The sequence below is a fragment of the Schistocerca piceifrons genome, chromosome 5 (assembly GCF_021461385.2).
Source record: "Schistocerca piceifrons isolate TAMUIC-IGC-003096 chromosome 5, iqSchPice1.1, whole genome shotgun sequence".
Taxonomy (NCBI): Eukaryota; Metazoa; Arthropoda; class Insecta; order Orthoptera; family Acrididae; genus Schistocerca; species Schistocerca piceifrons.
In genome coordinates this window covers 480,505,499-480,533,149 of record NC_060142.1, presented here as the reverse complement: position 1 = coordinate 480,533,149, position 27,651 = coordinate 480,505,499, and the positions used below count along the sequence as shown (strand labels likewise).

Sequence of the window (27,651 nt, the reverse complement as noted above, 5' to 3'; positions counted from 1 at the left end):
GGGCGTGGGAATCGAGAACGCTATCGCACGACCACAAGCTGCGGACACAACATTATTCCTCGACTACAGCTATTGTTGAGGAATGATGGTGGACATATTGAGCATTTCCTGTAAGGAACATCATCTTTGCCTTGTCTTACTTTGTTATGATAATTATTGCAATTCTGATCAGATGAAGCGCCATCTGTCGGACATGTTTTGAACGTTCGTAATTTTTTTTGTTCTAATATAACCCCATGTCATTCCAAGCATGTGTGCCAATTTGTACCTCTCTATCTACATTATTCCGTGATTTATTCAGTTTTGAAATATATACTGACTTTTTGATCACCCGGTACTTGCGGAAATGCGTGATAAACACTGGGCTGTCTTCCTATACATTTATTCATACCGGTTTCCGATCACAGACCAAAAAGAGAGTGGAAACAGTGCAGTAACGTGGCCGATGGCTGTTGTTATTGTGAACTCTACGAACTGTGCTGACGAACTAAACTTCGTATATGAATACATGGCTCTGACTCGCGAACAGAGCGATAGAAAAATGATTGTCGTATGCCTCCTTAGGAGCCCTAATTTCTCTTATGTTAGTGGTCCTCATGCAAAATGTATACGTTGGTGGCGGTCCAATCGTTCTCCAGTCACTTTTTTTTCAGGCAGCTGTCAACAGCATCGGTATATGCTTGTTCTGCCTGAGCAATGATGGGCTGCACTTACTCCTCTTACATGTTTTCATGTTTCCAACGTTGTTTTCTGGTTGGCTAAGCCGGTATTACGGCGCCAAGTATAAATGGCGTATACTTCCCTGGTTACATAGCATTTATGTCATGTGAAGTTGTCACAATAGGTATTTTTCCACTGTGAAGATGGTCCACGATCGAAACCAGTAGACAGTAAATGTATTGTAAGACAGCACAGTGTGTATCATACATTTCTTCAAATCCTTCAGTCGACTCAAAATGCCGGTTCCCTAAATGTTCTCAATAATGTTCTTCGGAAACAATATCGCCTTCCCTCTAGGGATTACCATTTGAGTTGCCGAAACACCTCCGCAATTTTTGCGTGTTGATCAAACCTACCGGTAGCAAATCTACCAACCTGCTCCTGAAATGCTTCGATGTCATTTTTTAATCTGACCTGGTGCGCTACGAAACACTCGAGCAATACTCAAGAATGAAGAATGAGAACATGGTCCAAGTAGTTTGTATTCTTTTTATTATCCGTGCAACTGGCCAACTTCAAACGTGGATCATTTCGAAGTACATATTTTAAGCTTTTCACGTTTATGTGCTTGGAAATGACCCAAGGATGAAGTTGGCCAATTGCATGAGTAATATAAGGAATATAGCCTGTTGGACCATGTTTTCATTCTCGAAACACGTTGAGGCTGTCGGTCTGCACAGAAATAAAATTTTAAAAACTCAAGAATGGATCGCACTAATGTTGTATCACAGTCTCATTTGCAGATGAACTACACTTGCCTAAAATTCTCCCACTAAGTCCAATCCCTTGCTTACTACAGTCTTTACATGCTCGTTCCATTTCATGTCGCTTTGCAACGTTACGCTTAGGTATTTGTCATCCAGTACTCTACAAATACTCTGTTCGAACATTATGAATCGTTTTTCCTACTCATCTTCATTAACCTACGTTTTTTTTATATACTCAGAGCACGCTGCCATTCATCACGCCAACTAGAAATTTTGTCTAAGTCACCTCGTATCTTCCCACAATCACTCAACGACGAGACCTTCCCGTACGACACAGCATTATCAGCAAACAGCCGCAATTGATGCTCACCCTGTCCGTCGGATCCTTTATGTATACAGGGTGTTACAAAAAGGTACGGCCAAACTTTCAAGAAACATTCCTCACACACAAAGAAAGAAAATATGTTATGTGGACATGTGTCCGGAAACGCTTACTTTCCATGTTAGAGCTCATTTTATTACTTCTCTTCAAATCACATTAATCATGGAATGGAAACACACAGCATCAGAACGTACCAGAGTGACTTCAAACACTTTGTTACAGGAAATGCTCAAAATGTCCTCCGTTAGCGAGGATACATGCATCCACCCTCCGTCGCATGGAATCCCTGATGCGCTGATGCAGCCGTGGAGAATGGCGTATTGTATCACAGCCATCCACAATACGAGCACGAAGAGTCTCTACATTTGGTACCGAGGTTGCGTAGACAAGAGCTTTCAAATGCCCCCATAAATGAAAGTCAAGAGGGTTGAGGTCAGGAGAGCGTGGAGGCCATGGAATTGGTCCGCCTCTACCAATCCATCGGTCACCGAATCTGTTGTTGGGAAGCGTACGAACACTTCGACTGAAATGTGCAGGGGCTCCATCGTGCATGGACCACATGTTGTGTCGTACTTGTAAAGGCACATGTTCTAGCAGCACAGGTAGAGTATCCCGTATGAAATCATGATAACGTACTCCATTGAGCGTAGGTGGAAGAACATGGGGCCCAATCAAGACATCACCAACAATGCCTGCCCAAACGTTCACATAAAATCTGTGTTGATGACGTGATTGCACAATTGCGTGCGGATTCTCGTCAGCCCACACATGTTGATTGTGAAAATTTACAATTTGATCACGTTGGAATGAAGCCTCATCCGTAAAGAAAACATTTGCACTGAAATGAGGATTGACACATTGTTGGATGAACCATTCGCAGAAGTGTACCCGTGGAGGCCAATCAGCTGCTGATAGTGCCTGCACACGCTGTACATGGTACGGAAACAACTGGATCTCCCGTAGCACTCTCCATACAGTGACGTGGTCAACGTTACCTTGTACAGCAGCAACTTCTCTGACGCTGACATTAGGGTTATCGTCAACTGCACGAAGAATTGCCTCGTCCATTGCAGGTGTCCTCGTCGTTCTACGTCTTCCCCAGTCGCGGGTCATAGGCTGGAATGTTCCGTGCTCCCTAAGACGCCGATCAATTGCTTCGAACGTCTTTCTGTCGGGACATCTTCGTTCTGGAAATCTGTTTCGATACAAACGTACCGCGCCACGGCTATTGCCCCGTGCTATTCCAATCATCAAATGGGCATCTGCCAACTCCGCATTTGTAAACATTGCACTGACTGCAAAACCACGTTCGTGATGAACACTAACCTGTTGATGCTACGTACTGATGTGCTTGATGCTAGTACTGTAGAGCAATGAGTCGCATGTCAACACAAGCACCGAAGTCGACATTACCTTCCTTCAACTGGGCCAACTGGCGGTGAATCGAGGAAGTACAGTACATACTGACGAAACTAAAATGTGCTCTAACTTGGAAATTAAGCGTTTCCGGACACATGTCCACATAACATCTTTTCTTTATTTGTGTGTGAGGAATGTTTCCTGAAGGTTTGGCCGTACCTTTTTGTAACACCCTGTATAGAGAATAAGAGCGATCATATCACACTTCCCTGAGGCATTCTTGAAGAAATCCTTGTCTTTGGTGAATACTCGCCGTCGCGGACAGTGTACTGAGTTCTGTTACTAAAGAAGTCTTCGAGCCTCTCACATATCTGCGAACCTATTCCGTGTGCTCGGACCTCCGTTAATAGTTTACAGTGGAGCACCATGTCGAGCGCTTCTCTTAAATCTAGGAATAAGGAATCTGCCTGTTGTCCCTCATCTATGGTTGCAAGACACCATATGAGAAAAGGGCAAGCTGAGTTTCGAATTATCGATGCTTTCTAAAAGTACACTGATTTCCGAACAAAAGCCACTCAGTCTCAAGGAAATTTATTATATTCGACCTGAGAATATGTTCAAGAATTCTGCAGCATATCTATATTAAGGATTTTGGTCTGTAATTTTGGGGGTCTGTTTCCTTAATCCTTCATATATATATAACTTAACGCTGGGCTAGAGAATTGCGATAAATTCAAGTTAAGTACGGGGCCAAGGCCGTAGAATACTCTCTGTAAAATCGAATTTGGTTTCCACCCGTCTGGCGACCTATTTGTTTTCTACTGCTTCAGTTGCTTCTCTGCGCCAGGGATGCTTGTCATTCAGCCGGCCGTGGTGGACGAGCGGTTCTAGGCGCTTCAGTCCGGAACCGCGCGACTGCTACGGTCGCAGGTTCGAATCCTGCCTCGGGCATGGATGTGTGCGATGTCCTTAGGTTAGTAAGGTTTAAGTAGTTTTAAGTTCTAGGGGACTGATGACCTCAGATGTTAAGTCCCATAGTGCTCAGAGCCATTTGAACCATTTTTTTATGCCTGTCATTCTGTCCTGAATACGGGAATCTGTGCTACGGTCATAATTCCTCTACGTCCATTGTACTGGAACTAAATGATGTCAATTCACTGTCTAAGTGAGATGCTAGCAACTGCTTTTCTCCTCATTCTAGCAAAAATAGTCGCCTAGTCTTCTTGATTTACTAACTGCAGTACTATCGTCGCTATTTCATCATTACGACTTCTCTCCGTCTCTATACTGACACCGTCGATAAGGTCTAAGATATTTCGATTGGGTGTCATATCTAGGACTAGTTACTCAAGACGTCTTTCGGAAAACGTGTTCAAAAGTACTTTTCAAGACTCTCTGTTCATACCACCTTTAGTGAATCCATAGATGTCCCGGTCTATAACCGGTAGGTTGAAGTCGCCTCGAAATAATACTTCGAGATCTAGGTATTTCCCTGCCACTGAGCGTAGACTTTTTTTGAGTGATTCTAAAACTGGTGCAGCGAAAGCGAGGGCCGGTAAAAACATCCAAAAATTAATCTGATTTCAGTTAGACCTGTCGGACGCAGACAGATAACTTCACACTCGCACTCAAATTCGACCTCAATAGAAAGAATAACTGTATCTTTGTCGACGGCAATGATCACTTCGCCTCCTATGGCGTCTAATCTGTCTTTCCGAGATACTTTCCATGACTCGATAAATGTCTCAGAACCTTATAGTTCGGTTTTCAGCCAGGTCTCGGTCCCGAGAATAATTTGAGGGCGGCAAATTTCTTGGAGGGCAGTAAATTCGAGAAGTTCGTTACGAATAGTTCGACAATTTACTGATAAAATGTTGTGTCTTTAGTCTGAACGCGGTCTGATTTCGCTGTCTGCGTCTCGTCTGGCGAGTGTTGATCAGAGAACTCTAACCTACCGACTAGCACAAAAAAAACCATGTGCATTTCACAAGTACTGTGCTACCCGAATAGTCGGCTCCTTTGTGTATTGCACCCCTGACACTTTAAGGGGAGTCCTAGAATACTCCACTCGATAAAGTAGGTCCAGAGATCTGCAGCCAAGAACGTCACAGAGTTAACGAAGCCTATTGTTGATACCCCCCCCCCCCCTCCTCCTGAACCGTGTATTTACTTTCAGAACCTTTTCTTAAGAATTTGCTTTATTTACTAGCGATTCATCAAGAACATTAACACATGTAATCACACTATGTGACCGTGGAAGTAGTTGCCAGTGGGTAACTGATGAAAACAAATTAAATTTCTTTCAACAAATGGAAATTTTATTCCTAAAAGCCCTTTTTTTTCAAACAGATTTAAAATTATAATCAGAAAGCACCCTCTAAATATCAAGTTACAATTTATTCAGAGGCAGAAAGAACAAATTTTGACAGTATGAGCTTTCGGGCTGAGAACCTTGCCGCTCCCTTTTGACACGGCCATAGTCACGACCGCTCACAACAACCACTGAAAGACTACACTGGTGCAAATCTGCAACACACCAGATTACTTTAAACTAAAATTTTTAACAACTCACACAAGCACATAAACTATGCACCCCGTAGGAGGGATGGAAATGGTACAAAACACTAACGCTAAAAAAATTAACTTGCCACCGAAGGTGCAACTTGATTTTTAAATAAACTCTTACGATGGAAGGGTGGCAACTTTATATACTAAAATGACCATTTAAATAAAAAACCAATGAAATGCAATCTTACATGAAATATACAAACATGCTCTACATTACACATATACCGCCTCTCAAGATGATAGGCAAGATAAAAACATATTTCAGGAATTCGGCCGTTACACTTCAAGCAATAAATTCGTTAACACCGAATACGATAAACATGACAGAGGCAGCTATTAACGTACGGCAGACCGACAGACAGACAGACAGACAGACAGACACTAACTGCCTAACAAATGTGGACGAGAGACAAACGAGCAAGCTGAGGACGAGAGACTGACCAAGAAAACAAGTAGAATTTACCAGGTAAATTAAACAACATATCACGAATCACTTAACTTCTAATAACTGCGATTTCTGGCGAAGACCTTGCGCAGCACCCCCAGAACGCTCTCCCGAACCGTCCGCTGTCAGCCGCTTCAACGGACGCAGGAAGGCGCGCCGATCTCCCGTATCACGGCGTCGCAGCTCGCACCGGCCAGGCCGATGTAGGTTGGCTCCTGTTGCTCTCGTGTCGGCCGCGACGCCACTATCCATCGCTATACGGCGCGGCCCACTGGACTCACGTGGCGACCTCACACGCACCGACGCTCAAGACGGACAAGTCATCTTGTGTCTCAATGCCCGACCGACCAACTGATCGACCCAACCGCCAATGACCATTGCCTGAACAAACTCGAGCAGACTGGCGGCCTAAGACATAATAGCACTCCGGACGACAGACATACTGACTGCCCGACACTGACCCGGCTGAACAACTGACCCACTGGCGAGCTTATAGCGCCCCTTTTCCACCAGAGGGAGACACCAAAGCTGCGACTGCCACCGCCAGAAACGGAGGGCGACTGCTTCACACAACGGGCTGCGGCGCGCTCTTTAAAACAGCAATTTTTAGCACGGCTCACCCCGAAACGGTTCCAAACCAAACTTTGAGAACAAAAGCTGCAAACTGCGGGCTCTGCTTTCACCCTGCGCGTGAGGCCAGCAGCTTTCATCACTCCTGCTAGCCGCCTTCATGAACTGAGGATGGCCTCAGGACTCTAGCGAAAGGGATCACTGGTGTCGATGTGAGCCATAACTTGCATACGATCGCACCCTGCACGCTCGATAGCCGCATGCAAGGCTACCTCCACATCTCGCATGAGGCTCCCCAGCAAACGTACGGAGTGAACATTGGATTTCTTTCTGGCCCTGAACGCTTTTTCCCTAAGGGGCTGTATAAAGCACCTGCCACTGCAGCACCCGCTTACTAGCAAACCTTTCCCTCCGTGTGCCTGCACAGATCTTGCTGAAGAGCGGCCAACTGTCCACTCACAGGGTGAATACGAGGGTTAAATGGCCAGCTTCCACACTGATCCTTCACCGCGGGAGACGCGAAACGTTATCAATGGCCACTCACGCTGTGGTTCGAGCGTATCCAAAATGGTTCAAATGGCTCTGAACACTATGCGACTTAACTTCTGAGGTCATCAGTCGCCTAGAACTTAGAACTAATTAAACCTAACTAACCTAAGGACATCACACACATCCATGCCCGAGGCAGGATTCGAACCTGCGACCGTAGCGGTCGCTCGGCTCCAGACTGTAGCGCCTAGAACCGCACGACCACTCTGGCCGGCTCGAGCGTATCCACCGCGTCGGATACAATGCAAGGTGCCTCGCAGCACCTGAGGCGTCCTATGCTACACGCCAGATTCTCCGCCCTACACCTCGTGGTAGCAGCCTGAAGACGGCTGACAATCGCTAAAACCGCCTTCAGCTATTCGCAAACTGCGGTCACCTCCACCTGTGTCCACATGCAATATTCACACGTTCTATCCTCCCCAGCACGACTTACTTAGGAAGTAAACTATAATAGCACACCGAGAAACAAAAATATGCAAATTTCTACTATTCTAACGTGTCAACAATGGAGGCTGATGCCTTACTGAGCTGTGTAGCTGGCCGTTCAAAAGAAACGACAACTACGCCAAACTTTACACTTACAAAAACGCAACATTATACATTACTGGCCATTAAAATTGCTACACCACGAAGATGACGTGCTACAGACGCGAAATTTAACCGACAGGAAGAAGATTCTGTGATATGCAAATGATTAGCTTTCCAGAGCATTCACACAAGGTTGGCGCCGGTGGCGACACCTACAACGTGCTGACATGAGGAAAGGTTCCAACCGATTTCTCATACACAAAGAACAGTTGACCGGTGATGCCTCGTGTAAGGAGGAGAAATGCGTAACTTCACGTTTCGACTTTAATAAAGGTCGGATTGTAGCCTATCGCGATTGCGGTTTATCGTATCGCGACATTGCTGCTCGCATTGGTCGAGATCCAATGACTGTTAGCAGAATATGGAATCATTGGGTTCAGGAGGGTAATACGGAACGTCTTGCTGGACCCCAACGACCTCGTATCACTAGCAGTCGAGATGACAGGCATCTTATCCGCATGGGTGTAACGGATCGTGCAGCCACGTCTCGATCCCTGAGTCAACAGATGGGGACGTTTGCAAGACAACAACCATCTGCAAGAACAGATCAACGACGTTTGCAGCAGCATGGACTATCAGCTCGGAGACCATGGCTGCGGTTACCCTTGACGCTGCATCACAGACAGGAGCGCCTGCGATGGTGTACTCAACGACGAACCTGGGTGCACGAATGACAAAACGTCATTTCTTCGGATGAATCCCGGTTCTGTTTACAGCATCATGATGGTGGTATCCGTGGTTGGCGACATTGGAAGCGTGTATCCGTCATCGCCATACTGGCGTACCACCCGGCGTGATGGTATGGGGTGCCATTGGTTACACGTCTCGGTCACCTCTTGTTCGCATTGACGGCACTTTGAACAGTGGACGCTACATTTCAGATGTGTTATGACCCGTGGCTGTACCCTTCATTCGGTCCCTGCAAAACCGTACATTTCGGCAGGATAATGCACGACCGCATGTTGCAGGTCCTGTACAGGCCTTTCTGTATACAGAAAATGTTCGACTGCTGCCCTGGCCAGCACATTCTCCAGATCTCTCACCAATTGAAAACGTCTGGTCAATGGTGGCCGAGCAACTGGTTCATCACAATACGCCAGTCACTACTCTTGATGAACTGTGGATTCGTGTTGAAGCTGCATGGGTAGCTGTACCTGTACACACCATCCAAGCTCTGTTTGACTCAATGCCCAGGCGTATCAAGGCCTTTATTACGGGCAGAGGTGTTTGTTGTGGGTACTGATTTCTCAGGATCTATGCACCCAAATTGCGTGAAAATGTAATCCCATGTCAGTTCTAGTATAATATATTTGTCCAATGAATACACGTTTATCATCTGCATTTCTTCTTGGTGTAGCAGTTTTAATGGCCAGTAGTGTACTTTTTAAATACAAAAAAACTCTCAAAATTTAAGAATTGAAGTACGAAGAGAACAAAGGGGAAGCTAAATACACTGACGGAAAGAAAGCGAAACACAAAAAATAATTAATGTAGAGTAATGAAATATCAGGAATATCTTTGTCTGGGTAACATATTTAAGTACTTAACATTGCAAGATCGTAGTTTAATGTAAGTGCGAGATAAGGCATTGCAAGTGTGAAATGCTGATGCATTAATAACCGGTGTAAACACCGTAGGTGTGCTTGCATTGTGTTGTACCGGTGCCGGACGTCAGTTTGTTGGATAGAGTTCCATGCCTGCTGCACTAGGTCGGTCAGCACAGAGTCGGTTAATGCTGTTTGTGGATGACGCCGGAGTTGTCGTCCGATCATATCCCATACGTGGTGATCGAGCAGGCCAAGGCAACATGTCGAAACTGTGTGGAGTATCTTGGGTTACAACAGCTGTATGTGGGCGAGCATTATTCTGTTGGAAAACACAGCCTGGAATGTTGTTCATGAAGGGCAGCACAACAGGACAAATCACCAGATTGACGTAGGGTTTTGTAGTGAGTGTGCGTCGGATAACCATGGGAGTACTCCTGCTATCGCACGAAACCGCCCCCCGCCCCCCAGAGAATTCGAAGTGTATGTACTGTGTGTCTAGCACGCATACAGGTCGATTGCGGTCCCTAATCTAGCCTGGTTGTGTTGAAAATGGCATCTTTCTCGCCTTAAAGGCATTCCTTACGAACAGCAGCTCACCACGTCCAAAGGCAACTAACGCTCACGCCCTTAGAGCGTGCAATTAAAGCAGACCTGATTTGCATTCTCATAATGCAACTTTCAATGTAGAAAAACGTCTACCAACTTTCGTTGATGTCGTGCAACTGTTTCTTGGTGCTGAGATTTTCTTTCCGCCAGTGTACGTAACTAGCCAATGGCGTTGCCGCAGTGGTAACACAGGTTCCCGTCAGACCACCGAAGCTAAGCGCTGTCGGGCTTAGCTGGCACTTGGATGTGTGACCGTCCGGGTCTGCCGAGCCCTCTTGCCTAGCGGGTTGCGCTCTGCCCTTGTAAGGGCAATTGAGGAGCTACGTGACTGAGGAGTAGCGGCTCCGTTCACGGAAACTTGACAACGGCTGGGAGAGCGGTTTGCCGACCACATGGCCCTCCATACCCGCATCCAGTGACGCTTTCGGCTGAGGACGATATGGCGATCAGTCGGTGTCATTGGGTCTTGCGAGGCATGTTCACGCGGAATTTAGTTTTAGTGTACGGAACTAGCTGTTCGGCTGGTGCACACAGACGGCAGCTGGAACCTGATTGACTGTCTAGGCTGAAGAGAACAGCTGCCGGCTCTTAAAAACAAACACATGAATGAATGACAACTGCGCTACACACTGCCTGAATCTAACCTTTACAGCTAACAAAACAGAGGTTAAATCTCTTAAATACAAAAACACGCATGGAATTTAAGAATGATACTACGAAAAAACGCAGATAAAGCTAAATACGTAATTTGTTGCTCGGACTGTGTGTAACACTCGACAACTGGAACCTGGATGGTTCCTCTGTAACGAATCAGTCTGCTATATACACTGCTAGCCATTAAACTTGCAACACTTCGGAGGCGCCAAGGTCATATTGGCGTATTAGGCTTGCATTTATCAAGAATCTCTCGTCCAGTCGAAAATCTCAAGCGATCGTTTGGGATCCCCTTCAGCTCAGATTAAAGGAGGACTTCGAAGCAGTTCAGAGACGTGCTGCTAGCTTTGTCACCGGTGGGTTCGGGTCCCTAGAGGGAAGACCCTTTTCGCGAAACACTATAGAGGAAGCCTGGAGATGGCATTTGCGGACAACACACCTCATGTAAGGACTGCGAAGATAAGATACCAGGAATTAGAACTCATGCGGAAACCAGTCGTTTTTTCCTGGCTCTATTACCGAGTCGAACAGGAAAGGGAAAGTCTTTTTGAAGAGAGCTAGATAAGTAACAGGTGAGCATGGGAAACGCAGTAGCGTATGTTTCACAGCGGCAGCCTGACACGCATCTCGGACGTCGCTCCTTTCCGGCACGAATCGATGTCTGGACATGTCTTGTTCTGCCCTCTCCCCCTCCCCTCCTCACCCCGTCCCCTTCCTTGCCGAAAGCTAACCTTTTCGGTTGGTGAAACGCTGACTGCTGAGGTCAGTAACACTTGGAGCGTCGGCCATCGAGTGGCCCTGATGAGCCTATAGACACGACATTTCTCGCACGACACGCTGTTTTACGCTTTACTGTTTCTCAGTCGATCTTAAGGCTCACACAGAGAAATTCAGCAAAACATTACTGTTTGTTTTCAGAAGAGCTATTAATATTTAAAATGATATTAAATTTACTGTATTCCAGTGATTACGATCTGCAGGATATCACGCGGCCTTCAATTCCATTTCGTTCCGGAACCAGGGGTCAGATCTAGCCGCATCCAACAGTGGCATTAGAACAATCGACTTTCAACTTACAGTTTACCGACGTTTAATCTGTACTGGTTGTTAAATGAAGAACGTCAGTGTATAAAGTACTCTGCCTTGCTTGTGATAGGCTACTCATAACCCGACTTGCCTCAAAATACACTAATCAAGCATGAAATGTATAACGAAGACACGTGTCTTCCGTTGATGTAAAAAAAGTCATCATAAAAGGTTTTTTTTTTGTGGAACATATGTAGCATTTGTATTTATTACAGTTCATTGGATACTTATGTGACATCTTAAAACAATGTTAATATTTGCATCTACATCTACATGACTACTCTGCAATTTACAATTAAGAGACTGGCAGAGGGTTCATCAAAGGAGACCTTTAAGCTACTTCCCTGCCGTTCCACTCTCGAACAGCACGCGGGTAAGACAAACTCTTAAATCTTTCCTTGCGAGCTCTAATTTTTCTTATTTTATTATGAGTATCATTTCTCATTCTTAGGAGAAAGTTTTAAATTTCGTGAGAAGATTCCGCCGCAACGAAAAGCGCCATTGTTTTAATGATGTCCACCACAAATCCTGTATCATTTCAATGACATTCTCTCCCCTATTTCTCGATAGTACAAAACGAGCTGTCCTTCGTTGAACTTCTTCCATGTCCTCCGTCAGTCCTATCTGATGTAGATCCCACACAGCACAGCAATAGTCCAAAAGAGGGCGAACAAGTGAAGTGCAAGCAGTGTCTTTTAGTAGACTCGTTACAGTTTCTAAGTGTTCTGCCAGTAAATCGCAGTCTTTGGTTTGCTTTCCCCACAACATTACCTATGTGATCGTTCCAGTTTAAGTTATCCGTAACTGTAATCTCTAGTTATTTAGTTGAGTTTACAGTCTTTGGTTTTGTGTGATTTGTCGTGTAACTGAAATTTAGCGTATTCTTATTAATGGTCACTTGCATTATTTCACACTTTTAATTACTTATCATTTCTGCACTATACAGATATCTTCTAGATCATTTTACAATTCCTTTTAATCATCTGATGACTTTACACAATGGTAAATGACAGCATCATCTGCAAACAATCTAAGAGGGCTGCTCAGAATGTCTCCTAAATAGTTTATGTAGATAGGAACAACAGAGGGCCTGCAACACTTCCCCAGGAGAATGCCAGATATTACATCTGTTTCACTCGATGACTTTCCGTCAGTTGTTACGAAGGGTGTGACCTTTCTGGCAGGAAATCACGAATCCCGTCACACAATTGGGACGATACCCCATACATATGCAATTTAGTTAGAAGACGCTTCTGAGAAACGGCGTCTTTGTCTGGAAATCTAAAAATATGGTATCAATCCGACGTGCCCTGTCTATAGCACCCCTTACTTCCCGACAGTAAAGAGCTAATTGTGTTTCACAAGAACGATATTTTTTTCATGCGTGTTGTCTATTTGTCAGTAAATCGTTTCCTTGGAGGTGATTCATAATGTTCGAGCACAGTATACGTTCCAAAATCCTACTGAAAAACGCTTCTAGTGACACGGGTCTGTAATTCAGCGGATTACTCGTATTTTCTTTCTTGGGTATCGTTGTGACTTGTGCAACTTTCTAATCTTTGGGCACGGAGCTTTCTACGCGCGAGCGGTTGTATATAATTGCTAAGTATGGAGGTATTACATCAGCATACTTTGAAAGGAACCTGACTGGTATACAAGCTGGACCGTAAGCCTTACCTTTCTTAAGTTTTTTAAGCTTCTTCACTGCACTGAGGGTATCTACTTGTAAGTTACTAATGTTGGCCGTCGTTCTTGATTCGAATTCTGGAGTATTTACTTCGTCTTCTTTTGTGAGGGAATTTCGGAAAACTGTGTTTGGTAACTCTGCTTTAGTGACACGTTATCAATAACATCACCATTGTTATCACGCAGTGGAAGCATTGTTTAGGTCTTCCCACTGATGTACTTTACATACGATCTGAATCTCTTTGGGTTTTATGCCGGATTTCGAGACGAGTTTCGTTGTGGAAACTGTTAAAAGCATCTCGCATTCACCATGGGGAATTAGTACCAACTGTTATTAAGTTATTTGGTATGTATTCCTCAATTTCCGTCCATACTATTTCTCTGAATTTAAACGACATCTAATCAACACTTACATGGTCAGATTGGAAAGAGTGGAGACTGCCTCTTTGGAAGGTGTCAAGCAAATATTTATCTGCTTTTTTTTAAATAGATGTATTTTGCGTTCATTTTTGATGGGTTTGGGTGTTACGGTATTCAGTCCAGCTTGCTTTATAAGAATCTGATGGCGTCTCACTGATTTTCGGCAAATATTGACATTTAAATAACACAATATATTAAAGACAAAGCTCTCTTGATTTATTGGTTCTTTTGTCGTAAGGGACAGGGTTTATACAGTAGGTAATATCTGCCATGCTACTGGAAGAGAGAGTCCGTGAGCTTAGTACTTTTAACTATAAAGTTTATTTCGGACAATCCTCGCGTAAAATTGCTAGGTGGCTATAACGTTATCTACTGATTAGTCCTTTCAATAGCCTGCTTTAGTGACACGTTGTAAATAACATCACCATTGTTATCGCGCAGTGGAAGCATTGGTTGGGTCTTCCCACTGATGTACTTTACATACGATCTGTTCGATACCTGCGTAGGCTAGAAGTCAACGTTTCCATGAGGAACCATTTACAAGACTGTGGTAGGAGCCTTATTGGAATGGGACTGATGACCTCAGAAGTTAAGTCCCATAGTGCTCAGAGCCATTTGAACCTTATTGGAATGATGACTTCTAGCGTGCTGTGACACAGGAATCGGTCAGAAGCTAGTTATGAGCTTTTGGTAATGATTAGCTGGTCGAAACCGGTACAGTTATTAAATAATTTCATCTGAGCATTGTCTGAAATGAATTTTTTTTAGTTATGTGGCCGTTCTGCGGCCACGATTTTAAGTAGGAATTCATTGCATTTTGTAGCCCTGGTACCAAATACTAACAAACGTGGAGGGAGCGATTCCACCGAAGTATAGTTAACTTTTAAGAGAAAGCAAATATCAGTTTTCCTGAGTCTTACTACAACAACTAAACTGAATAATTTCGAACCAGTGAATATTAAACAAAAATAAAATCTTGGCACTAATGAATATTTCAACGGAGCTTAAGTTTCTGAGAGTATGAAGGAGCTTAAATTTCTAGACTCTACATTATTCTTGTGGAAGATCACCGTAAACAATGATATCGCAGTTATGACCAAGAAATACTAGTTGATAATGCCGTATACAAACTACATACGTGACGTGAAGAGCCACGGAAAACATCAATGGCAAGAGACGTGGACATTACAACCTCAAACTGCCACAAGGCCGTGGTTTATGAGTACTCATTTGGACTGGTTAACGATTGCCTCCATTATTCGACTCTACTTTAACCATGCATATTTTCCTCTACATCTACAATGGATCAACATTGGCGGTTCTCCTGCTTGTAGTGTGATTCTGAGTCAAAAGCTGATGTAGACCGCATGTTATTTTCCTGTTCCAAATTTGACCGTGAATTGATTGTTAATTTCCTTAAGAGTATACTGAAAACACCTATAATTTTCATTAGTATTCACATTTTCATATCACTGTATCGCTTATGATTAAATTCTAGCGTTAGTGTGAACTGATAACACAGAAATGTCAATTTATTTATCATGCAACCTGTTAAAAAAATTATCGTGGAAAATTTGTGACGATTTGATTTTTTTATTCTGTAAATATGCGTTTATGTATTCTCTCCGTACAGTTAAGTATATAATGCAGACATGTATTTAGATGACCAAATATAGCGCATATTATGGAGGCCAAATAAACAAAAAAGACATTTGGGCATGCTTTGGAACTAATAACTGGAGTTATCTCCAGGCTGATACGAACCTAAGCATTTTGGATCTTCGGAAAATGGTTAGTGGCCTGCACTGCACGGATCCAATAGCGTAAATACATAAATACCTTAACATTTGACATATCCAAATTTCCGAATTTACATATCTAACTGAAAAGTGGGAAAAGGACAAATGGTGTATCAAACTGACCACCGCGAGGTCTAGTTTTAGGAAAGAAGACTGCTTCGCTTGAAAGTAATGTTGGTAAATTAAAAAAGCTTAATGATTACATGTTTCTTTTTAAAGTTGGGAGTCCCTTTCATGTCTATACCTTATTTAGTTACTACGAAAGAATGTCACCACCCAGAGCTAATTACAACAAAATGAAATTACAAACAATAGTGCTAGGCACACGGAAAACAACAGATCTACATCTGGAGAGTCAGTCAACTGGCCATCAAGAGACAAACCACCTACAGTCTACCACGCAGCTCTGAATTTAACATTCAAATACAAAATGAGATTTTGTTTCGTTAACTAAGGTACAACCACGTTCTGCATATTCAGAATTCTGAACACTTGGAGCCTGACCTTTGGTTTGATATGCCCACTCAACACACAGATAAGTCAGTATGTCCTTTGGTGCATTGGGCAATTCAGATTATTGACAAAGCGAGTATCAGCGTATCCAGTACTTGCTGTAATCCACTATTGTACAGCACGTTTTTGAAATTTTAAGGACTTCTCAGTTTTCGCAGTAGTCCCATACAATAAGAATGAAAGCAAGACAGACTCTCCGTTATCTTGTGTGTAATGTTTATCTCCAGCGAGAGTAAATTCATGACTGTTACTGCTTGATGGATGGGATTACGTAGGCGAGGGTAGGCATGAAGAGTGGTTTTCATGTTCCAGGAAGTCTTTTCCACTGATATGTTACTCCATAAGTCAGTGCTCAATCTACAGATCGTTAAGAGTAGAGGCAGCTTCAAAGATGATTTGCATTAATCACTACAGAGTGCAGCTTTATTTTTTCTTTTTTTTTTACCAAGCATAAGACACCCCCTGTATTGGCCTGAAAATAATCAAACGATAAGTCGACAATTTTAATACGACTAAGATTACTTCAGCATGCGATGAAGACGCCATTTAGCTCACGAGGTCAGCGTCACGCTAGCTGGAACTAGGAAGTCGGATGTGCTCGGGCAGCTCCTTCGACACAGTTAATTAAACACTCATTGTCTGTTTCAAAACTCGTATTTATTAACACAAAATAAAGTTGCTTCTGTGTCCACGGACGATTGTCGAAACAAACGCACAGAGCACAGCAGAATTGTCAGCTGATTGTGCAACCTGTTTGTATTTACTTCCAGTACTTTTCAGGGGATGCTACTGCGCAACAGTTTCGTCGCTTTTCCGGTGATGACCTACCATTCCCGCTCTCGTACTGGAGGTTTCTTCGCCGTCTCATTAGTTACGAATATTTTATGACCTCACAAGCTGTTCCGGTGATAGACTTAACGCCGACTACCCAGGTCGTCACTCCGGTACATGCTAGCTGTCTTACAATTTTTGGCTGCTAATAAGGTCAGTGTTGGAAGAAACATTCCGTATCTCTTAATAAACTCGCTTAACGTTTCTAGAATGTAAGTCGCCCTTTTACGTGTAAGATCAACGTCTACTAGAATTTAAAGTTCAATGTTTAAGTTGGAATTTTGAAAAGTACTAGAGGATATATGGTGTGATTTTTCTTTACTATAGTAAAAGCAAATAAAATCCTCAGCCACTAAAGCGAACGGTAGATAGACATTTAGTGTCACTTTCGGATGTATATGGAAACTCACTGATGATGGGAGTATTTCGCTAAATTAGTTAGGGAAAGTAATAAACAAAAAACAGTTTTTGCATGAAGATGGAACCACACTCCTATACTTTTTACACAGATACGTACCAACAGAAGAGCTCAATTTAACAGTGATAATATCTCTGTATATTCAGCTCCTTGTGAATAAAGGTCTAACGAATTTGCTTGACAGTGTAATAAGGACGGAAATATCACTCGCCAGTCCTGTACGGTCATGCTACTCACATGTCACTCCTCCCTGTTCATTACAACGCTTTATCGCTAAGCTATACCAAAAGAGTCTTTTCTTCTGGAAAAAAGGAGACCAGTTCATCCCTGCCCACCACGACTTGGCCGTTTTCATAGTTCTACGAGCGGTTAATTTCAGTAGTAAAACCACTTTCTGTTGCTTCCCCAGCTCTACACAACCAGTGTAGTGATCTGTTAATGATTCCGTGTAGACGGGCCATTAAATTCTTTCGACTCTGCGCAACGGTCGTATCTTAGCAACCTTATATTTATTCGCTGTCCGGTGAAAAACACAAAGACTGACAGAGTTTCCCCACTGCCTGCATTAAGTCATCAGCCGCCAACATCTTTATAAACAGTAACACACCACGATAAGTTTTACTTGTTAACTCTCGCCATTTCGGTCGACGTGGCTGCATGGTTCACTTCCCAGTGCCACAGTGAGACATGTGGATGTATTTTGACTAGAATTTCATGTAGCTATATTTGGTTATTCACCTTCCCACTCTGAAATGCAGACGAGACGGCAGTCTGTGGAGTAACTGACATGCAGTGTCGAGTAGTGAAAGGCAGACGTATTTCATGACACCGTCTATCGCACGTTGTGCAAAGGGGAATAATCGACATCTTCAGTTATGATTGCAAATGGGCAAAAGATCATAGAGTATGGAGTGTGGACAGTAGAAATGTGTCTTCCAGTCAGATTACTGTTACATAGAGTTGTAAAATTACCGTAGGCTACCGTATGTAATCACAGACTACGGTAATTTTCCTTGTAGCGTTGGTCAGTGAATGTCTACCCGCGTTACCTGTACGTTGGGCGTGTTGCATACATATCGAGCGTTACCTCATAACGATCTTTTTCTTTATGTATACGATCAGTGTCTTTCCACATTCCCATAAAACCCAGAAGAGGTGAACATCTAGAAACTGAGTGAGGGTATACACTATGTGATCAAAAGTATCTCGACACACCCAAAAACGTACGTTTTTCATATTAGGTGCATTATGCTGCCACCTACTGCCAGGTGGTCCATATCAGCGACCTCAGTAGTCATTAGACATCGTGAGAGAGCAGAATGGGGCACTTCGCGGAACTCACGGACTTCGAACGTGGTCAGGTGATTGGGTGCCACTTGTGTCATACGTCTGCACGCGAGATTTCCACACTCCTAAACATCCCTAGATGCACTGTTTTCGACGTGATATTGAAGTGGAAACGTAAAGGGACACGTACAGCACAAAAGCGTACAGGACGATCTCGCTTGTTGACTGACAGAGACCGCTGACAGTTGAAGGGTCGTAATGTGTAACAGGCAGACAGCTATACAGACCATCACACAGGAATTCCAAACAGCATCAGGATCCACTACAAGTACTATAACAGCTAAGCGGGAGGTGAGAAAACTTGGATTTCGTGGTAGAGCGGCTGCTGATAAGCCATACTTCACACCGGTAAATGCCAAACGACGCCTCGCTTGGTGGAAGGAGCGTAAAAATTGGACGATTGAACAGTGGAAAAACGTTGTGTGGAGTGACGAATCACAGTGCACAATGTGGCGATCCGATGGCAGGGTGTGGTTATGGCGAATGTCCGGTGAACGTCATCTGCCAGCGTGCCAACAGTAACTGGAGGCGTTGGTGTTATGGTGTGGTCGTGTTTCTCATGGAGGAGGCTTGCATTCCTTGTTGTTTTGCGTGACACTATAACAGCACAGGCCTACATTGATGTTTTAGGCACCTTCTTGCTTTCCACTGTTGAAGAGCAATTCTGGGACGGCGATTGCTTCTTTCAACACGATCGAGTACTTGTTCATAATGCACGGCATGTGGCCGAGTGGTTACACAGCAAGAACATTCATGTAATGGACTGGGCTGCACAGAGTCCTGACGTGAATCTTATGGAATACCTTTGGGAGGTTTTGGAACGCCGATTTCGTGCCAGGCCTCACCGACCGACATCGATACCTCTCCTCAGTGCAGCACTCCGTGAAGAATGGGCTGCCATTCCCCAAGAAACCTTCCAGCACCTGATTGAACGGATGCCAGCGAAAGTGGAAGCTGTCATCGAGGCTAAGGGTGGGCCAATAGCATATTGAATTCCAGCATTACCAATGGAGGGCGCGACGTTCTTGTAAGTCATTTTCAGCCAGGTGTCCGGATACTTTTGATCACAGTGTATAAAGGTCTGGGTAACTTACGGAACATTTTTGTTGAGTATAATTATTCTCTTGTTTGTCGCTTAAGATTAAACAGCGTTTATAACAAAACTGAAACTGTCAATGTTTAATTCAGGTTCTATTCGAAAATTGATTTTTAACGTGAAAAAGAAGGGTGTTGAAGTGAAAATAAGGAAAATAATACGGATTTATCATACGGCATAAGAAGACACATTTTCCTCAACAAAAAGGTAAAATGGTAAAATAAAAATATATTAAACATCGCTTCAATACTTCGTCGAATTTATATAAAACATGTTTCTGTTATTCACAAGCAACTTTGGCACTTATCAATAATAACAGGAAACTCTTGCCTTTGATCATGATGAAGGACGTTCTGTTGAGTACAAAATAACAACAATAATTATATACATTTTTAATTTTTTACTTGCAAACCAAACTTGAATCAGAAGTAATTGCTTTCCTTACGTAGAAGTACAGGCGTTATGCAATCTACTAATTTTTATTACTTATAGAATACAACTTATAATCTCTGAGGAGACAAAATACACAATGGACTAATACTGAATGATGTGTGGTTCTAATTACGTGCAAAACAAACAGAAGTCGACGGCTCCTATTTCCTCTCTTACACATTCATTATGGTTCTTTCCCTACCAATGCTACTAATACTACCGGTAATCCTGCCATTTACTACTTCATTTATGTGGTGTGTCAAAGCCACCGATCCGTAGTCTTGGTAGAGCGCAATCCTACTGTTATACATCAACTCAACAGTCGTGTCTTCCAGAACGCTACGTACACAACACAAGCTGTTGCATTGGACGCAACCTTGTCAGTGTGGGCAGTGATTTTCTGTGGAAGACCTGCCTGGGTATTCTCATACCTGTGATTCTCAAAGACGAAATCTAGCAGTTATGTCAGTATACTGTATTACTGTTACACCATTTCATGGCTCAGCGGATAAGGCGTTTCCCAGTAGAATGTTTGTTTCGTCTAGAGGAGCATGACATAATGTTCATTAGCGTTTTCCACTAGGACAGTTAACGATACCAGAAAGCTATATGAACATTCGTTAGGAAAGATGGCGATTTAAATCCCCATCACAATATCCAGATTTAGATTTTGCGCGATTGCCGTAAATCGCTTAACGCAAATACCGGATGTGTTCCTCTAAACATCGATGTCCTTCCTCATCCTCCCTCATTCCGGACTCGTGCTCCACCTTCAGTGACCTAAATGTCGACGGGACATTGAACCCTAACCCTCCTTTTCTTCATATGGCTGTAACTACACTACATCAGATTGAAAAGCAAGGCACTGAATGCCAGTTGATACCCTGGGTGCCAGATTTTGCAGCCACCAATACTTCCTGATACATCTACGAGGGGGTTCGTAAAGTAATACAACAAATTTTTTTTGAAAGCAAGGTGTTGTTATTCAGGATTCCAATACACCGTATTATTCCCCACTCTTTTGGCTACAAACTCCTATTCTTTGACATTTTCTCAGTTCAATGAGAGGGCGTTACGGCGCCTTACTGGGAGGGCCTGCATGGTGCCGCTCTATTGGCCGATGTCGGGGCAAACCTCTCGCTACATCATTAACCTCCTCATCATCCACGTACTGCTTCCCAAGGAGTTCATCCTTTATTGGGGCAAACAGATGGAAGCCGGAGGGTGCGACACTCGGGCTGCAGAATGGATGAGGGAGACAGACCCATGAAAGTTTGTTAGCTCCTCTCGGGTGCTCATACTTGTGTGAGGGTTTACGTTTCCTGGAGAAGGAGAAGTTCGTTTGAATTTCTGTGGCTTCAGAGACACTGAAGTCATTTCTTCGATTTCCTGAGGGTAGCACAGTACACTTCAGAGATGATCGTTGCACCTTGAAAGGTGACATCAAACATAATAACCCTTTCGGAGTTCCATAAAACCGTCGCCGTGACTTTAGCGGCTGAGGGTGTGGCTCTGAAATTTTTTTTTCGGAGGAGAAGTGGTATGGCACCAGTCCATGGGTTGCCTTTTTGTTTCCTTTTCGAAGTGATGAACTTGAGTTTCATTGCCTGTGTACGATGCTCGACAAAAATTGTTACGATCAGCCTCGTAAAGCTCAAGCTATTCCGCGCAGATGGTCCTATGTTGCTCTGTGTGGTCTTCTGTTAGGAGGCGAGGAATCCAGCGGGCACACGTATCCCAAGTGGTGGAGCAGTGGGTGAGTACTACCAACAGAGGCGTCTAGCTGTACAGCGAGATGTTTGATTGTGAGCCGTCTATCACCGCGAATGAGAATGTCCGCACGTTCCAACATTGCAGGAGTCACAGCCGTGTGCTGCTGGTCGACATGCGGGAGATCGGATTGGTTTGTGCAATCTTGTTGCGATGATGACAGACGCCTCGACCAAAACGCACCGTGCTCTTATTCACCGCTAAGTCTCCGAGATATCCCACAACGCCTATGAATATCTGCGATGCTCTGGTTTTCCGCCAAAAGAAACTCAATGACAGCTCTCTGCTTGGAACACACATCCGTTACACGCCATTTTGAAGGCTACATATAGCACTACCACCTATGGGAAATTCATGAAACTACAGGAGCTGAAGCAGGAATATTCCACTATGTCCAACAACAAATTCTGCATTTTTTCAATCGAAATTGGCGAAAAAAAGGTGTTGCATCACTTATCGAACGCCCTCGTTACAGGACATGAATCGACAGCGGCTCCTAAATTGCAGTATATACATGAGAAGTGCAAGTATCGTGCATCTCTGGTTTTCTCTCTCTCTGGTCCGGTACCAACGACTAGTGGAGTGAAATCCCTGTCACTGCCAATTGTGACATATTCTTATGCCAAAATTACACATACTATCACGCTGTGAAGTGAAAGTCAACGGCTTTCGGTTGTCTCCCATGGCGCTAACTTTCTCCTCTTCGGGACAAGGCTTTAGAGAGATGAGAAACATATGTATCGATGACAGACATTCTTTACTTGTATATCGCGAAACTGTCTGCAAAATAAATATCCAACTTTAACAATAGACAGCGCTTTACACAAAAGGCACTAAGTCGGTAAGTACGCCATCGCTCGAGATTTAGTTCATGCATCAGGGGCGTTCAATAAATAATGCAACACTTTTTTTCTAAAATCAGGTTGGCTTTATTCAGGATTCTAATACACCATATTCTTCCTTACTCTTTTGGCCATAAGACCCTATTTTTCAACAAAATCTCCAGCCTTATGCCTGCATGGTACCACTCTACTGGTCGACGTCGGAACGAACGTCTTGTTGCATCAATAACCTCCCCTTGATCCACGTTCTGCTCCCCGCGGAGTGCATCCTTCATTGGGCCAGAGAGATGGAAGTCGGAAGGTGCGAGATCCATGCTGTAGGGTGGACGAGGAAGAACAGTCCAATGATGTTTTGCGAGCTCCTCTCGGGTGCGCAGACTTAAGTCACGCGTTGCGCTGGGAGGTGTTTGTGATCCGTCGGCCCCTCGAATGAGAGTGTCCGTACGTTTTAATATGCAGGACTCACGGCTGTGTGCGGTCGGCTGGCACTATAGAGATCGAACAGGTTTGCGTGACCTTGTTGCGATGGTGACAGACGCTTCGACCAACGACTCATCGTGCTATTGTTCACTGACAAGTCTTCTTAGACATTCTGCAAGCGCCTATCTGCGGTGCTCTGAATTTCGCCAAAAGAAACACAATGACAACCCTCTCCTTGGAACACACCTCCGTTAGAGACGCCATTTTGAAGGATACGTGTAACACCGCCACCTATCGAAACTTCATGAAACTACAGGGGTTGAAGCGGTAGTATTCCATGATGTCCCACAAGAAATTCCGCATTTTTCCAACTGAAATTAGCTGAAAAAAGTGCTGCATTACTTATTGAACGCCCCTCGTAATTCGAGATTAACTGATTACTCATACCATACGGCCAAACTACAAGATAATGAAAATGGCAGCTCCAGTATTACAGGAGTATTCAGACGTAAAAAATGGTTCGACAATTCTCCTATTATGTTTTTCGTATCCAGTGGACAGCGAGGTCATTGTTAACAGTGCATTATTTCATTTTCTCACACGGCGTTGGTAAGAAATGACGTGGCACAATCTAAATCGAAATGGATTGCTCTTGCGAAAACAAGACCAACGTCTTATCTCTAGGCGATATTTCACGATTGTATAGGTTCATGGTATCTGTAACTAATGTGATACTGTACTGGAAATAAGGTAATACTATTCACAAATGGTTAACTGATCTCGGTTATTGAAACCAGATATCGAATCATATGTAAAAATGTATTGGAGTAAACATGACAAATGTGAAATAACTGGTCATTGATTCAGATTGTTTTTATTCCGTAAATACACTCACTTAGACTATGGAAATGTTCTTGAAAAAGTAAATAGGAATCTACTGTGGCTGATAAAGCAACAAAAGAAATTACGTCATACTGTTTTTAACACTCAAACCCTATGCACTGGAACAAAAATAACAAGAGGCGTATTACAAGGATGAGTTGCCTTTCTCCTGCTTTCATTATTTTTTAATATCTGAATACTACGGAATAAACAGAAACTTGAGTCATCATAAACATAGAAAAGAATAATTCAACCTGTATATATATTGCCCATAATCTTTACGGTCACAATTACACAGATGGTAGAGGATCCGAAAGAGAGTACTTTGGAATACGGAACTAATGTTCGGAAATAAATATTAAGTTTTTGTATGTCCATCCTTTTGGCAGGAGGTCTCTGGGACGACGGCCGTTTACTATTGTGACAAAAGAAAAAAACACCTACAGACGTCCTTACGATTTTATTTTATTTTGTTGCAACCAGTTTCAACGCTTCCATGCGTCATCTTCAGGCTGTTGTTGATATGATCCCTATGCATATCACATCAGTTGCCAGCATAATGTGTCAGCACTTCAAGTTTCAACTGCCAACTCAGTTGATGGTTGAAGTGCTGACAAATTATCTGCCTATCCAGTAATACTGGCAACTGATGTGATGTATATAGGGATCATATCAACAACAGCCTGAAGATGACGCATTGAAGCGTTGAAACTGGTTGCAACAAAATAAAATAAAATCATAAGGACGGCGGTAGGTGCTTTTCTCTTATCGCAATAAATATTAAGATTTTATATACAAGGTGGGAATTTAAGGAGATGGGACCTGGATAAAATGAAAGAACCAGAGGTTGTAGAGAATTTCAGAGAGAGCATTAGGGAACGTTTGACAAGAACGGGAGAAGAATGGGTAGCTTTGAGAGATGAAATAATGAAGGTAGCAGAGGATCAATTCGATAAAAAGACGAGGGATGGCAGAGATCCTTGGGTAACAGAAGAGATACTGAATTTAATTGATGAAAGGAGAAAATATAAAATGTAGTAAATGAAGCAGGCGAAAAGGAACACAAGCGGCTCAAAAATGGGATCGACAGGAAGTGCAAGATGGCTAAGCAGGGATGGCTAGAAGACAAATGTAAGAATGTAGAGACATATATTACCAGGGGTAAGATAGATACTGCCTACAAGAAAGTTAAAGAGACCTTTAGCGACAAGATAACAACCTGTATGAATATCAAGAGCTCAGATGGAAAACCAGTTCTAAGCAACGGAGGGAAAGCAGAGAGGTGGAAGGACTACATAGAGGTTCTATACAAGGGCAATATACTAGAGGTCAATATTATGAAAATGGAGGACGACGTAAATGAAGATGAAACGGGAGGTATGATACTGCGTGAAGAATTTGATAGAGCACTGAAAGACTTAAGTTGAAACAAAGCCTGGGGAGTAGACAACATTCCATTAGAACTGCGGATAGCCTTGGGAGAGCCAGTCATGACGAAACTCTTCCATCCGGTGAGCAGTGTGTATGAGACAGGCGAAATACACTCAGATTTCAAGAAGAATATAATAATTCCAATTCTAAAGAAAGTAGGTGTTAACAGGTGTGAAAATTACCGAACTATCAGTTTAATAAGTCGCGGCTGCAAAATACTGAAACGAGTTCTTTACAGACGAATGGAAAAACTGGTAGAAGCCGACCTCGGGGAAGATCAGTTTGGATTCCGTGAAAATGTCGGAACACGTGAGGCAGTACGACCCCTACGACTTATCTTAGAAGATAGATTAAGCAAAGCAAACCTACGTTTCTAGCATTTGTAGACTTAGAGAAAGCTTTTGACAGTGTTGACTGGAATACTCTCTTTCAAATTCTGAAGGTGGCAGGGGTAAAATACAGGGAACGAAAGGAAATTTACAATTTGTACAGAAACCAGATGACAGTTATAAGAGTCGAGGAACATGAAATGGAAGCAGTGGTTGAGAAGGGGCTGAGACAGGGTTGTAGCCTATCCCCGACGTTATTCAATCTAAGTACTGAACAAGCAGTAAAGGAAACAAAAGAAAAATTTGGAGTAGGAATTAAAATCCGTGAAGAAAAAATAAAGACTTTGAGGTTTGCCGATGACATAGTAATTCTGGCAGAGACAGCAAAGGACCTGGATGAGCAATTGAACAGATTGGACAGTGTCTTGAAAGGAGGATATAAGATGAACATCAACAAATGCAAAAAAGAGTATAATGGAATGTAGTAGAATTAAATCAGATGATGCTGAGGGAATTAGATTAGGAAATGAGACACTTAAAGTAGTAGATGAGTTTTGTATTTGGGGAGCAAAATAACCGATGATGGTCGGAGCAGTGAGGTTATATAAAATGTAGACTGGCAATGGCAAGGAAAGCGTTTCTGAAGAAGAGAACTTTGTTAACATCGATTGTAGATCTAAGCGTCAGGAAGTCTCTTCTTAAAGTATTTGTATGGACTGTAGCCATGTATGGAAGTAAACATGGACGATAAATAGCTTAGACAAGAAGAGAATAGAAGCTTTCGAAATGTGGTGCTACAGAAGAATGCTGAAGATTAGATGGGGAGATCACGTAACTAATGAGAAGGTACTGAATAGAATTGAGGAGGAAAGGAATTTGGGGCACAACTTGACTAGAAGAACGGAATCGGTTGGTAGGACACGTTCTGAGGCATCAAGGGATCACCAGTTTAGTATTGGAGAGCAGCGTGAGGGTAAAAATCGTAGAGAGAGACGAGGGATGAGTACACTAAGCAGATTCAGAAGGATGTAGGTTGCAGTAGCTACTCGGAGATGAAGAAACTTGCACAGGATAGAGAAGCCTGGAGAGCTGCATCAAACCAGTCTCTGAACTGAAGACCACAACAACAGCACTAAAAAAAAAAAAAAAAAAGACAGTGTACATCTTAGAGGAATAGCTTAAGCTCATGGCACCTGTGGCTACTGCCAGTCTGATTGCGTACATTACAGACCAGACCACATACAGGCTTTAACATTACGAGAAGCCACCTCGTGGAGCGAGAAGCAGTGATGAATGCTTTGACTGCTCACTGCAGCCAGTTTAATGGGCTATAAATGCAGGTAGGACAGTGGCTGAACTCCAGAATGTGGGAATTTTCGCGAAGCTGGAGAATATTAACGTGGTGTAGTCGACACAATGGCAGCTGAAGTGGATGAAATGAAAGATGAATATTATATTTTCAACGAAACAATGTTACAGAACCAACAAACAAGATAACTCAAACACCACGTACGCCTGAAAAATTGCTGCATTGAGACGAGCTCATTGCAACTTGACGCATGATTCTAAGATAAATATTAGGGAAGTTAACATTTTTTAACATTGATAGATCATATAATTAATAAGAGCTGAACCACTGAAGCGGACCGCGGAC

At 43.2% G+C, this 27,651-nt stretch overlaps 1 long non-coding RNA gene across 1 annotated transcript in view; it reads right to left on the bottom strand.

The window, feature by feature from the left end:
- Window positions 1-27,651, bottom strand: part of LOC124799292 — a 188,684-nt gene that overhangs the window by 134,585 nt on the left and 26,448 nt on the right. The window lies entirely within an intron of this gene.